This window comes from Gossypium arboreum, chromosome 12 (assembly GCF_025698485.1).
Source record: "Gossypium arboreum isolate Shixiya-1 chromosome 12, ASM2569848v2, whole genome shotgun sequence".
NCBI lineage: Eukaryota > Viridiplantae > Streptophyta > Magnoliopsida > Malvales > Malvaceae > Gossypium > Gossypium arboreum.
The window spans coordinates 26,616,464-26,627,133 of NC_069081.1; the positions used below are offsets into that span (position 1 = coordinate 26,616,464).

Consider the following 10,670-nt stretch of genomic DNA (forward strand, 5'->3'; position numbering starts at 1 on the left):
ACCACTTTGGCTATAGGTTCAAGCCTTTCATAATGGTTGGAATCCTTCGACTCGACAAATGGTTGACGTAGCTACTGGCGGAACCATCAATAATACGACACTTGAAGATGCTTATGAATTTATAGAGGAGATGTCACTGAATAACTATCAGTGGCAAGTCATGAGGACAAAGGCAACAAAAACAGTCGGCGTTTATAACGTCGATACAGTCACCATGCTCTCTAATCAGATAGAACTCTTGAATAAGAAAATTGACGGTTTCCTTAGTTCTTCACAGGTTCACCCAGTAATGCAATGCGAAGCAAGTGAAGGTGGATCAAGCAGTTTAGAATACCTACCTTCTGGCCACAACATGAAGAATGAATAGTTAAATTACATGGGTAACAATCCTCGATCTCAAAACAATCCCTATAGCAATACTTACAATGAAGGTTGGAAAACCACCCTAATTTTTCATGGGGAGGCCAAGGGAATTAGAGACCACCACCTCTAGGCTTCCAACAACCACCTTACCAACAAGAGAAAAAACCAAACCTTGAGGAGAAGCTAAAAAAATTCATCTCAGTGTCAGAAACTCGTTTTCAGAATACCGAGACTGCACTCAAAAATCAAAAAGCATCGATCCAGGGGCTTGAAACTCAGATTGGACAGCTTGCCAAGTTGATTTCCGAATGACCACAAGGTAGTCTGCCAAGCAACACTGAATCTAACCCAAGGGAGCAACTTAACGGGATTGCCATTCAAGATGAGGAAGGGCTAGTTGCAGAACCAAGACCAAAAACGGGGGTAAGCATAGGTAAGGATGAGGTCGGCCACAATGAGCCAAAGCTGGTGATTACAGAATATAAACCTACCGTGCCATACCCCAATGCGACAAGGAAAGACCGCTCAGACTAAGAATTTGGTAAATTCCTTAAACTTCAAAAGAAACTACATATTAACTTACCGTTTATTGAAGCCCTTTCGCAGATGCCAAACGAAGTCAAGTTTTTAAAGGAGCTTCTGGCAAATAAACGGAAGTTAGATGAAACATCGCATGTGGAGCTGAACGCGGTCTGCTCAGCCATTCTACAAAATAAGCTGCCTAACAAACAAAAAGATCCAGGGAGTTTTACAATTCCTTGTTTAATTGGCAGTCTAGATTTTAATGTTACGCCTTACAAATTATTTAAGCAACTAGGTCTAAGGAAACCCAAACAAACTAGGATGAGCATTCAATTAGCAGATAAAACTATCGAATTTCTTAGGAGTATTATTGAAGATGTACTCGTTAAAATCGACAAATTTATATTCCCAGTTGATTTCGTTGTTCTAGACATAGAGGAGGATAGCAACGTCCCCTTGATTTTAGGAAGGCCCTTTTTAGAAACTGCCAGAACAATTATTGACGTTGGCACAGGTGAACTCAAACTTCGTGTGGGACACGAAACAATCACCCTTCAAGACCATAATTCGAATAACACATCAAAAATCGAAGGTGATTGTACAAATCATTTGGCTAAAACTAACCATATAGTGCAACCTTCTCTGCAGAAAACAGGTTCGAAGAACATACATAAGCCAATCAACGTCAAAAAACCTATCCATCAAGAACGAAGGTTACAATTCGAGGAGCTAGATGAATGGCGGACACATAACCGAGAAAACATGATAAACCAAAACCACGCCATGAGGAGCTTAATTCCTCCAAAAATCAACTTAAAGTTGGAGACAAAGTACTACTCGATGCAGCAAATCCTCGAATCACCACTTCTGAACCAAATGAAGAAACCCCTCTTACGGTAATTAGTATTTTTCCATACAGTACGGTCGAGGTAAACCACTCCAAATTTGGCACGTTCATGGTAAATAGTACTCGTCTTAAACCTTACGTTGATAAAATTGATAGCAGGGATGAGGAGTGTAAACTCCTCGATTCACCATGATCACGCACCAGAGAAGTCGAGCTTAGACTATAAATAAGCACTTCTCGGGAGGCAATCCGAGCACTGACAGTATTAATTTCTTTAAATTTGAGTTTTTAACATCTAACGTACTAACTAAATCACGGTACACAGACTCTCTAAATACCATACGGCCAGGCACACCGGCGTGCCTTAGGCCGTGCGAAAATAGAGCAAAATTTTTCCAGCACGGGAAGCTATAAAGTCGCCACGGCCATGCGACATAGCCGTCGGCGAACCTGCCAAAACCCTCGTGCCTCGAAACCGTGGGCAAACTTGTCAAACTAGCACGAGCGTGCGACACGCCGGTGCCCATCATCTATGGGCAAACTTGTGATCGCGAGCTTTCGTGATAGTTTTTAAATATTTATAATTACTCGTTCTTGAACTAGCTATTATCACGATGTAGGCAAGTGTACCTATCGAACAGTAGTATAGTTTTAGCAAGACCGGATTGTCAACCAAAAGGAACTAAAAGTACTAGTAATGACTGTCTTTTTATTATCTAGCCTAAGAATAAAAGGGGTTTTTGTTTTAATTAACTAATTATCTAAACTAAGAACTCAGAGAAAAGAATTGGGGAATTGCTTTTGGGAAAATCAATTGACTTGAGACAATACCTAAGGAAAAATCCACCTAGACTTTACTTGTTATTTTGGCTCCAAATCGGACGATTTATTCATTCAACTTCCTCCATAGAGATCTCTAAGTTATGTTACTATCCCTATTCAAGACTAATAACGTCTAATCCCTAGATTGCATAACCGAGACATTTCTCCCATTAACACTCGAGGGTTGCATTAACTCGATCTATGGATCCCCTTATTAGGTTTCACCCTAATCCGGCAAAATCTTGTCACCCTATTTCTGGGTGCGCAATCAACTCCGCTTAATTATGACAAAAGTACTCTTAGACAGGGTCTATTCCTCCTCTGAATAAGAGCATGGCTGGAAACAGTATCCTGGGATATCAAAACAAGAATTAAGAACACATAATTAAGAACAAGTTAAATATTTATCATACGATTCAAAAAATAATAACAAGATTCATCTTAGGTTTCATTCCCCTTAGGTATTTAAGGGTTTTAGTTCATAACTAAATAAGAAAACATCTCAGAAGAATAAAGAACACAAAACATAAAGAAAAGCTGAAACTCTTGAAGGGAAATTGAGGAGAGATCTTCAATCTTGATGATGAATCTGACTTCTGAGATGGATCAATCGGCTTCCTTGGAGTAATTCCTTACCCCTTATTCTCCGTCTCCCCTTTTCTCCTCTTTTAGGGTGTATTTATAGGCTTTGGAATGCCTAGAAGCCCTCAAAAGTGGCCTTTTCTGAATTGGACTTAACTTGGGCTCGGTAGGGACACGCCCGTGTGTGATTTCTTAGGCCGTGTTCAAGCCTGTTAGAATGGCATGGGAGTGTGCTATACCCGTGTGAGTCGTGCTCCAATTCTGTCAGATTGACATGGCCGTGTGGTCTGCCCGTGTGAGGAGGTCCAGGCCGTGTTGATTTCATACTTTGGCCCATTTTCTCCCTTTTTGGCCCGTTTCTCGTTCCTTTCGCTCTCTTATGCTCTCCTAAGTATAAAACATGAAATTAAAGCATTAGGAGCATCAGATTCGCCAATTCTAATGAGAAATCATCCATAAAATGCATTAAACATGGGGTAAAAATATGTATAATTTACGGTTTATCAAATACCCCCATACTTAAGCATTTGCTTGTCCTCAAGCAAAATTCTCAACTCATAATCAAAATAAATTCTTCTCAACTTATAATTTCTATCGATAATATCTCACATTAATCCATAAGTAATCATACATTGAGAATTCAATTAAAAGAACATAAAAGTTTCAAACAATCCAAGTTGAGTATTTAGTCATGCAAACTTAGGTCTTTCCCTTCATCTAAGTAATTACCTTGGATTCAGAATATCATAGAGTTTCACATCCTCACTAAAGGTTCACTCAAATCACTCGAGGTGTTTAAGGACAATAAATGAAGCACTCAATAGTCAATAATGAAAATTCATTACCATAGGCTTGCATGAAAATCAAATCTCCACCACTATAATTTAAGATGATACATCAACCAAAAACTCTTTAGAGGGTTGTAATGAGGCTTGGTTAAGGGGTGTGGTCATAAGCTGAAAGAAAGGGTTAAAATCGAGATTGAATTGAAAAATTGCCTAACTAGAAAAAGAGTTAATCTTCACTTGCGTACAACAAAGCTTCTCTCAGAATATGAAATTACAAATATGCATACATAGTTTTTTTTTTTTTTAAGAACAAGTTGTATAACATTGACTAGCTATTAAGAATAAGACATAGCTAAACAATTTATTCAATTCAAATCTCGACAAAAATAGGGATTACTTTAGGGAATTTCAACAATAATAGGTTAAGGGTTAATATTAAGGTTAATACAAGAAATGACTTGTTAGGCTCAAGGGGGTTTACTAGGGGTTAATCGTGGAGGTAGGCTTTTCATGGTATGAGTGGGTTAATCCTAAGTGCCTTAATCATTTTGATATATTAAATCAAATGGTGTGGTCTCGACATGCATAATCAAGCAAGTTCTAGAATAACAGTTCAATACTAACACACTCAAAGCAATAATAAAAGTGAGCATGAAAGGATGAATAGATGCTCAAAAGGCTCAAAAATCTCACAAAAATTATGGCTTTTTGATGTTTAGACTCGTGAATTCCAATTCAAAGTAATACCTAGACTTGGGGAAACAACCTATAATTTTAAATTCTTAAAAATCAACTTATCATGCTTGATTCTTTAATGTCTTAAAGTTTAAACAATCAATGCATAAGGTCCTATGTTTTAATTCAAGATATATCAATCAAAATCATAAATCAATTAAAATTTATCCTAAATATGATATGAGAGCTTTTCAAGAGAACAAGGTAATTATTCAGGGATTTTTCTAATAATGAAATAAATACCCCCCACACTTATGATGTACATTGCCCTCAATGTACAAAGATAGATATTAGAGTATAAAAATAAGATAGGGAGAGAAGTGAAACTTCCTGTATGATGAATTCCTCGAACTAGAGTTTTAGAGAGTAATTGGTTCGAGAGTGGAGGAGTATACTCCGGCGGTCATAGAAGTTCATTAGTCTATAAGTCCTGCGCCAAAAGAATATTATATCTAGTGGTAGCTATGATCGTGGTCGAGGAGGACATGGCAGCCGTGGAGAACCTTTCCCAGTGGAGTTTTAGTTCCTATGTGATGATGAGCTTAAGAGCTCTATATAACTGTGATAAAATCAGGAACTTTTTAGGGAATATTAGGAAGAATAATTACTCGAAAAGAAATAATCGAAATTAATAATTAAAAATAAAATTCTAAAGTCTAACAAAAATAAAAAGTAGTTTCAATAAAAATTAAAAATATAAAACAATAAATAAATATTTCTAAACATCTTCATCGCTAGATGGTTCGCGAGCTGGGACTGGCGATGAGATGTAGAGGTGCTGGCAAATTTGCTGTAGAGTAGCATTAATGTTGTCAAATCATTGAAAACACTGCTGCTTGAATCGGGTGAGGCGCTCAGAGATGTCAGCATATGAAGTCGCCGCAGGAACTGAACGAGAGGGTGGTGGTGGCTGAGTCGGTGGGTCCTCGTGCTGTGGGGGGACATCATCAGGAATGTCCTCATAGGCCTACTCCTCGATAGATTGGGTGAGACGATACTGGGGAGGGTAGGTTCCTTGGTGCCTTTCGATCATCCTCATGCTAAGCATGCTCGAGATGCCTTGTGGAGATATCTGGCCGATGAGGGTGAGGGATGATTCTTGGGTCGCGGTGTTGAGGAGCCTGAAGTGTCGCGCCAGCCTAGTCACGTAGGGGCCAATTTAGACGACCCCCTTCCGATGCCGCTCCGTCTGGTGCTGAATCGTAAGGGAAATGAAATAGGAAAGGTCAATGACATGCCTTGCGACATGCACCATAAGAAGTAGACGTCATGGGTGTTGACTACGCCAGTGCTCTCTCGCCTCCCTGTAATCGTGTGAGCTAAAATAGCGTGTAAGTATCTCAGGGATGGTGGGAGAACTGATGCCTCGGAGCGGCTAAGATTGTATGAAGCTGTGTTTGGGGCCAAAGTGTGCCAGCATTTCGAGGGAGAGAAATGTATGTGGCGACTGAGAGCATGTAGTTCATTCTCCTCCCTGAACTCCTCCGTATATAGGCCTAGTGCAGCACCAAACTCTGGGACGCTTAGCTGGTGAATTAATCCACCTAGGCGAAACTAGACCATGCCAGGATCATCATACCTTGTCATTACGGTCTAGAGATGGAACATTGAGCAGAGTTCCATCGTGAGCTCAAGGTATGTTAGCTCGATAATCCCGAAGAACAGCTCACACGGGTCGGTTGTTAGGAGAGCCCGATTTCATTCAGCCATCTTGCTTGTTCTACGGCAGCCCAGTCGATGCAGCAGCCCGCAATTAAGGGTCAGGCCTGAAGTATTTGGAACAGTTCTTCTTGGGGCCCTATGTCAAACTGTGGGAGAGGGTGACTGATTTTTGCGGTTGGGTCCATGGAAGAGGACACTCTCTTCCTCTTCTTTGAAGTAGGTACGGCGGTTTTCTTTCGTCTTGACGATGACATGGTACCTACGATTAGAATCATCAAGTCATCTTGATGAGTGGTCAAAGTAAAAGCAATACAATTTCCAACTAAAAAGTAGACTTTCAGCCACAACTAAACATAACTAATATAATAATTTCGTGACTTTGTCATTGTATGTAGTAATGGCATGTGTAAAAGAATGAACCTTTCCTAACAACATGAAATGTATAAGAAATAATTGAACAATGCAAATTACATGAGAGATATTGGCATGGGAATGAGAATGAGCATGGTAAAATCATAGGTATGAAGTTTCCTAATCACATGATTTAACATGCAATGCATAATAACTAAGTAAAAATGAAAACTAAATGATAAAGTAATGAACAGAAATGGAAGATAGTTCAAAAGAAATGGAAATTATTGTAATAATAAGCATTAGTAATAAGTAAAATAGAAGTGAAGAGAGTAAAGAAACGCTAAGGGAGAGAGATTGGGAGTCAAAAACGAAGTTGAAGGCGGCGCACGGGTGTGGCAGGGGGGCGTGTGGAGTTACAACAGCTAGGGTTAGGGTTTTTGAATAGGGAAAAAAGTGAATAGTGCAGGGCATTTATAGATTTTGGGGTACACAGCCATTGCACACGCCCGTGTCCCCCAATTTTAGCCCGTGTGATTCGCGAATTTCAATTTTGGGCACATCTAACATTTAGTACACGCCCGTGTTCCACGAGCGTGTGGGTTCACACGATCGTGTCTAGCTTCATTCGCTTTTTCCATGCCCGTGTGTTCAAGCTTTACACTCATGTTAATTTAACAAGTTCGACCACAAGTGTTAGACACGGGCGTGTCGCACGCCCATGCTAGTTTCTCAGTTTCAACCACGGGTCTTCCACATGGGCATGTCACATGCCCTTGTTGTTTTAGCAAGCTCGACCACGGCCGTATCACACGGCTGTGGCATTTAATAGTAGCCCATGTTGGGGAAATCTTTTGCCATGTTTTCACACGGCCTTAAGCACGCCCGTGTGCTTGGCCTTGTCTCTGTGGAAACACCTTATTCAAGATTTCTATTAGTAAGTTAGGAGTTAAATACAAAAATTCAAAGAAATTAATATTGTTAGTGCTCGGGTTACCTCCCGAGAAGCGCTTATTTATAGTTTAAGCTCGACTTACCTCTCCGTTGTATGGACTTGCTGGTTTGAGGAGTTTATACTCCTCATTCCTGCTATCAGTCTCATCTAAATCAGGTTTTAAACGGGTGTTGTTTACCTTAAAAGTACCGAACCTGGGATGACTTACCTCCACCATACCGAATGGAAAAATACTGAGTATCGTAAGAGGGATTTCTTCATTCGGTGTGGTAGTGACAATATGGGGATCTGCGACATCTAATAAGACCTTATCACCAATCTTAAGTAAATTTAGGGAGGTATCAAATTCATTCTGGCATAATTTCGGTTTATCGTGTGTTCTTGGTTTATGTGCTTGCCATTCGTCTGGCTTCTCTATCCATAGCCTTCGTTCTTCATGAATGTATCCTCTATCATTTCTGGAACATGGCTCGTGAGCTTCTTTAAAGCTCAATTTCTGCAAAGTCATATTGTCAGTTCTAGTAGATTGGTGTGGACCATTACCTTCAATGTTCGATGTGATGCCAAAATTACGAGCTTGAAGGGTGATCATTTCATCTCCCACATGAAGTGTAAGCTCACCTGTGCCAACATCAATAATTGTTTTAGCAGTTGCTAAAAAGGGTCTCCCTAAAATCAGAGGGGTGTTATTATCCTCCTCTATGTCTAGAACAACGAAATCAATGGGAAATATGAACTTATCTACTTTCACTAGTACATCTTCAATAATACCCCTAGGAAATCTTATAGTTTTATCTGCCAATTGAATACTCATCCTAGTTTGTTTAGGTTTCCCAAGACCTAGTTGCTTAAACATTTTGTAAGGCATGACGTTAATACTAGCCCCTAAATCAGCTAATGCATGACTTATATCTAAACTACCAATTAAGCAAGGAATTGTAAAACAACCTGGATCTTTCAATTTGTGGGGTAGCTTATTCTGTAGAATAGCTGAGCGGACTACGTTTAGCTCCACATGCGACGCTTCATCCAACTTGCACTTATTTACTAAAAGCTCTTTTAAATTTTTTTTTGCATTTGGCATCTGCGACAAAGCTTCAATAAACTGTAAGTTAATATGTAATTTTTTCAAAAGTTTGAGGAATTTACTGAATTGTTCGTCTGAGCGGTCTTTCCTCGCCGCGTTAGGGTATGGGACACGAGGTCTATATTCTTCATTCACCGATTTGTTATGACTTACCTCACTTTTACCTTTGCTCACCACAGTTTCTTGCATCAATTCTGGCTCAGGCACAATGAATCCTTCCTTATCTTGAGTACTAATTGCGTTGAAGTGTTCCCTTGGATTAGGTTCAGTATTACTTGGTAAGCTGCCTTGTGGTTGTTCAGAAATTAGTTTGGATAGCTGGCCTATTTGTGTTTCGAGCCCTTGGATCGATGCTTGTTGATTCTTAAGTGTTGTCTCGGTATTTTGGAAATGGGTTTCTGATACCGAGATGAATTTAGAGAGTATCTCTTCAAGGTTTGGTTTCTTCTTTTGTTGATAAGGTTGCTGTTGAAAACCCTGAGGATTTTGTGGCTTTTGATTCCCTTGACCACCACAAGAGAAATTTGGGTGGTTCCTCCAACCTGCATTATAAGTATTACTGTATGGGTTATTTTGAGATCGAAAGTTATCGCTACCCATATAGTTGACTTGTTTCTCTTCGGTTATAGGATTGAAGGATTGATATTCTGTATGCACACCTCCTCCACTTGAGTCACACCTCATTACTGGATGTACCTGTGTAGAACCAAGTAAACCATCAATCTTTTTATTGAGAAGTTCTACGGATTTGACAAGACGATGGCGAGTCGACGTTATAAACGCCGGCTGTTTTTGTTGGCTTAGTCCTCATGACTTGCCACTGATATTTATTCAATGACATTTCTTCAATGAATTCATAAGTCTCTTCAGGTGTTTTGTTGTTGATGGTTCCTCCAGCAGCTGCATCAATCATCTATCTTGTTGAGGGATTCACACCATTGTAAAACGTTTGAACTTGCAGCCATAGAGGTAACCCTGGTGAGGGCACCTTCGCAATAGATCCTTGTATCTCTCCCATGCATCGTAAAGTGTTTCTAAGTCCATTTGCACAAAAGAAGAGATATCATTACGTAACTTATCCGTTTTAGCCGGCGAAAAATATTTTAGTAGAAATTTTTCGGTCATTTGTTCCTAAGTAGTGATAGACCCTCGTGGTAACAAATTCAACCACCGTTTAGCTTTGTTTCTCAATGAAAAAGGGAATAACCGAAGGTGAATAGCATCATCAGAAATGCCATTAATTTTGAAAGTGTCGCAAAACTCCAGAAAATTCGCCAAGTGAGTGTTAGGATCCTCATCTTGCAAACCATCAAACTGAACAAATTGCTGTATCATCTAAATTGTTTTAGGTTTCAGTTCAAAATTATTTGCAGCAATAGCAGGTCTAACTATACTTGACTCAGTTCCTGTTAAAGAAGGTTTAGCATAGTCATACATAGTACATGGAGCAGGATTTTGATTAGCCGCAATTGCAGGAGGTAGCTGATTGCCTTGGTTTTCAGCCATCTCTTTGGTTGGGGGTTGAGTATTGTCTTCTTGCTCATTCTCTGTGTATCTTAAGCTTCACCTTATTTCTCTTTGGTTTCTATGAACTGTGCAATCGATTTCTTCGTCAAAAAGTAATGGTCCCGACGAGTTTCTTCTGGTCATAAACTATGAAAACCTGCCAAGAGAAGAAAAAAGGAAGTTAATTAGTAATGATAATAAAATTAAATTAAATTAAATTGCAAGAAAAATAAATTGCTAAAGTAATAAAAAATTAGTGTTCCTAATATTTTAGTTCCTCGGCAACGGCACCAAAAACTTGATCGCGAGATTTTGTGATAGGTTTTAAATATTTATAATTACTCGTTCTTGAACTAACTATTATCGCGATGTAGGCAAGTGTACCTATCAAACAGTAGTATAGTTTTCGAAAGACGAATTGTCGAACCCAAAGGAACTAAAAGTACTCGT

At 39.4% G+C, this 10,670-nt stretch overlaps 1 non-coding gene across 1 annotated transcript; it reads left to right on the forward strand.

Moving 5' to 3' along the window:
• Positions 1–9,684: 9,684 nt before the first annotated feature.
• Positions 9,685–9,788, forward strand: LOC128286374 (small nucleolar RNA R71). Its single transcript, XR_008276916.1, has one exon. It is a non-coding gene; the product is annotated as a small nucleolar RNA R71 (small nucleolar RNA).
• The last annotated feature ends 882 nt before the right edge of the window (positions 9,789–10,670 follow it).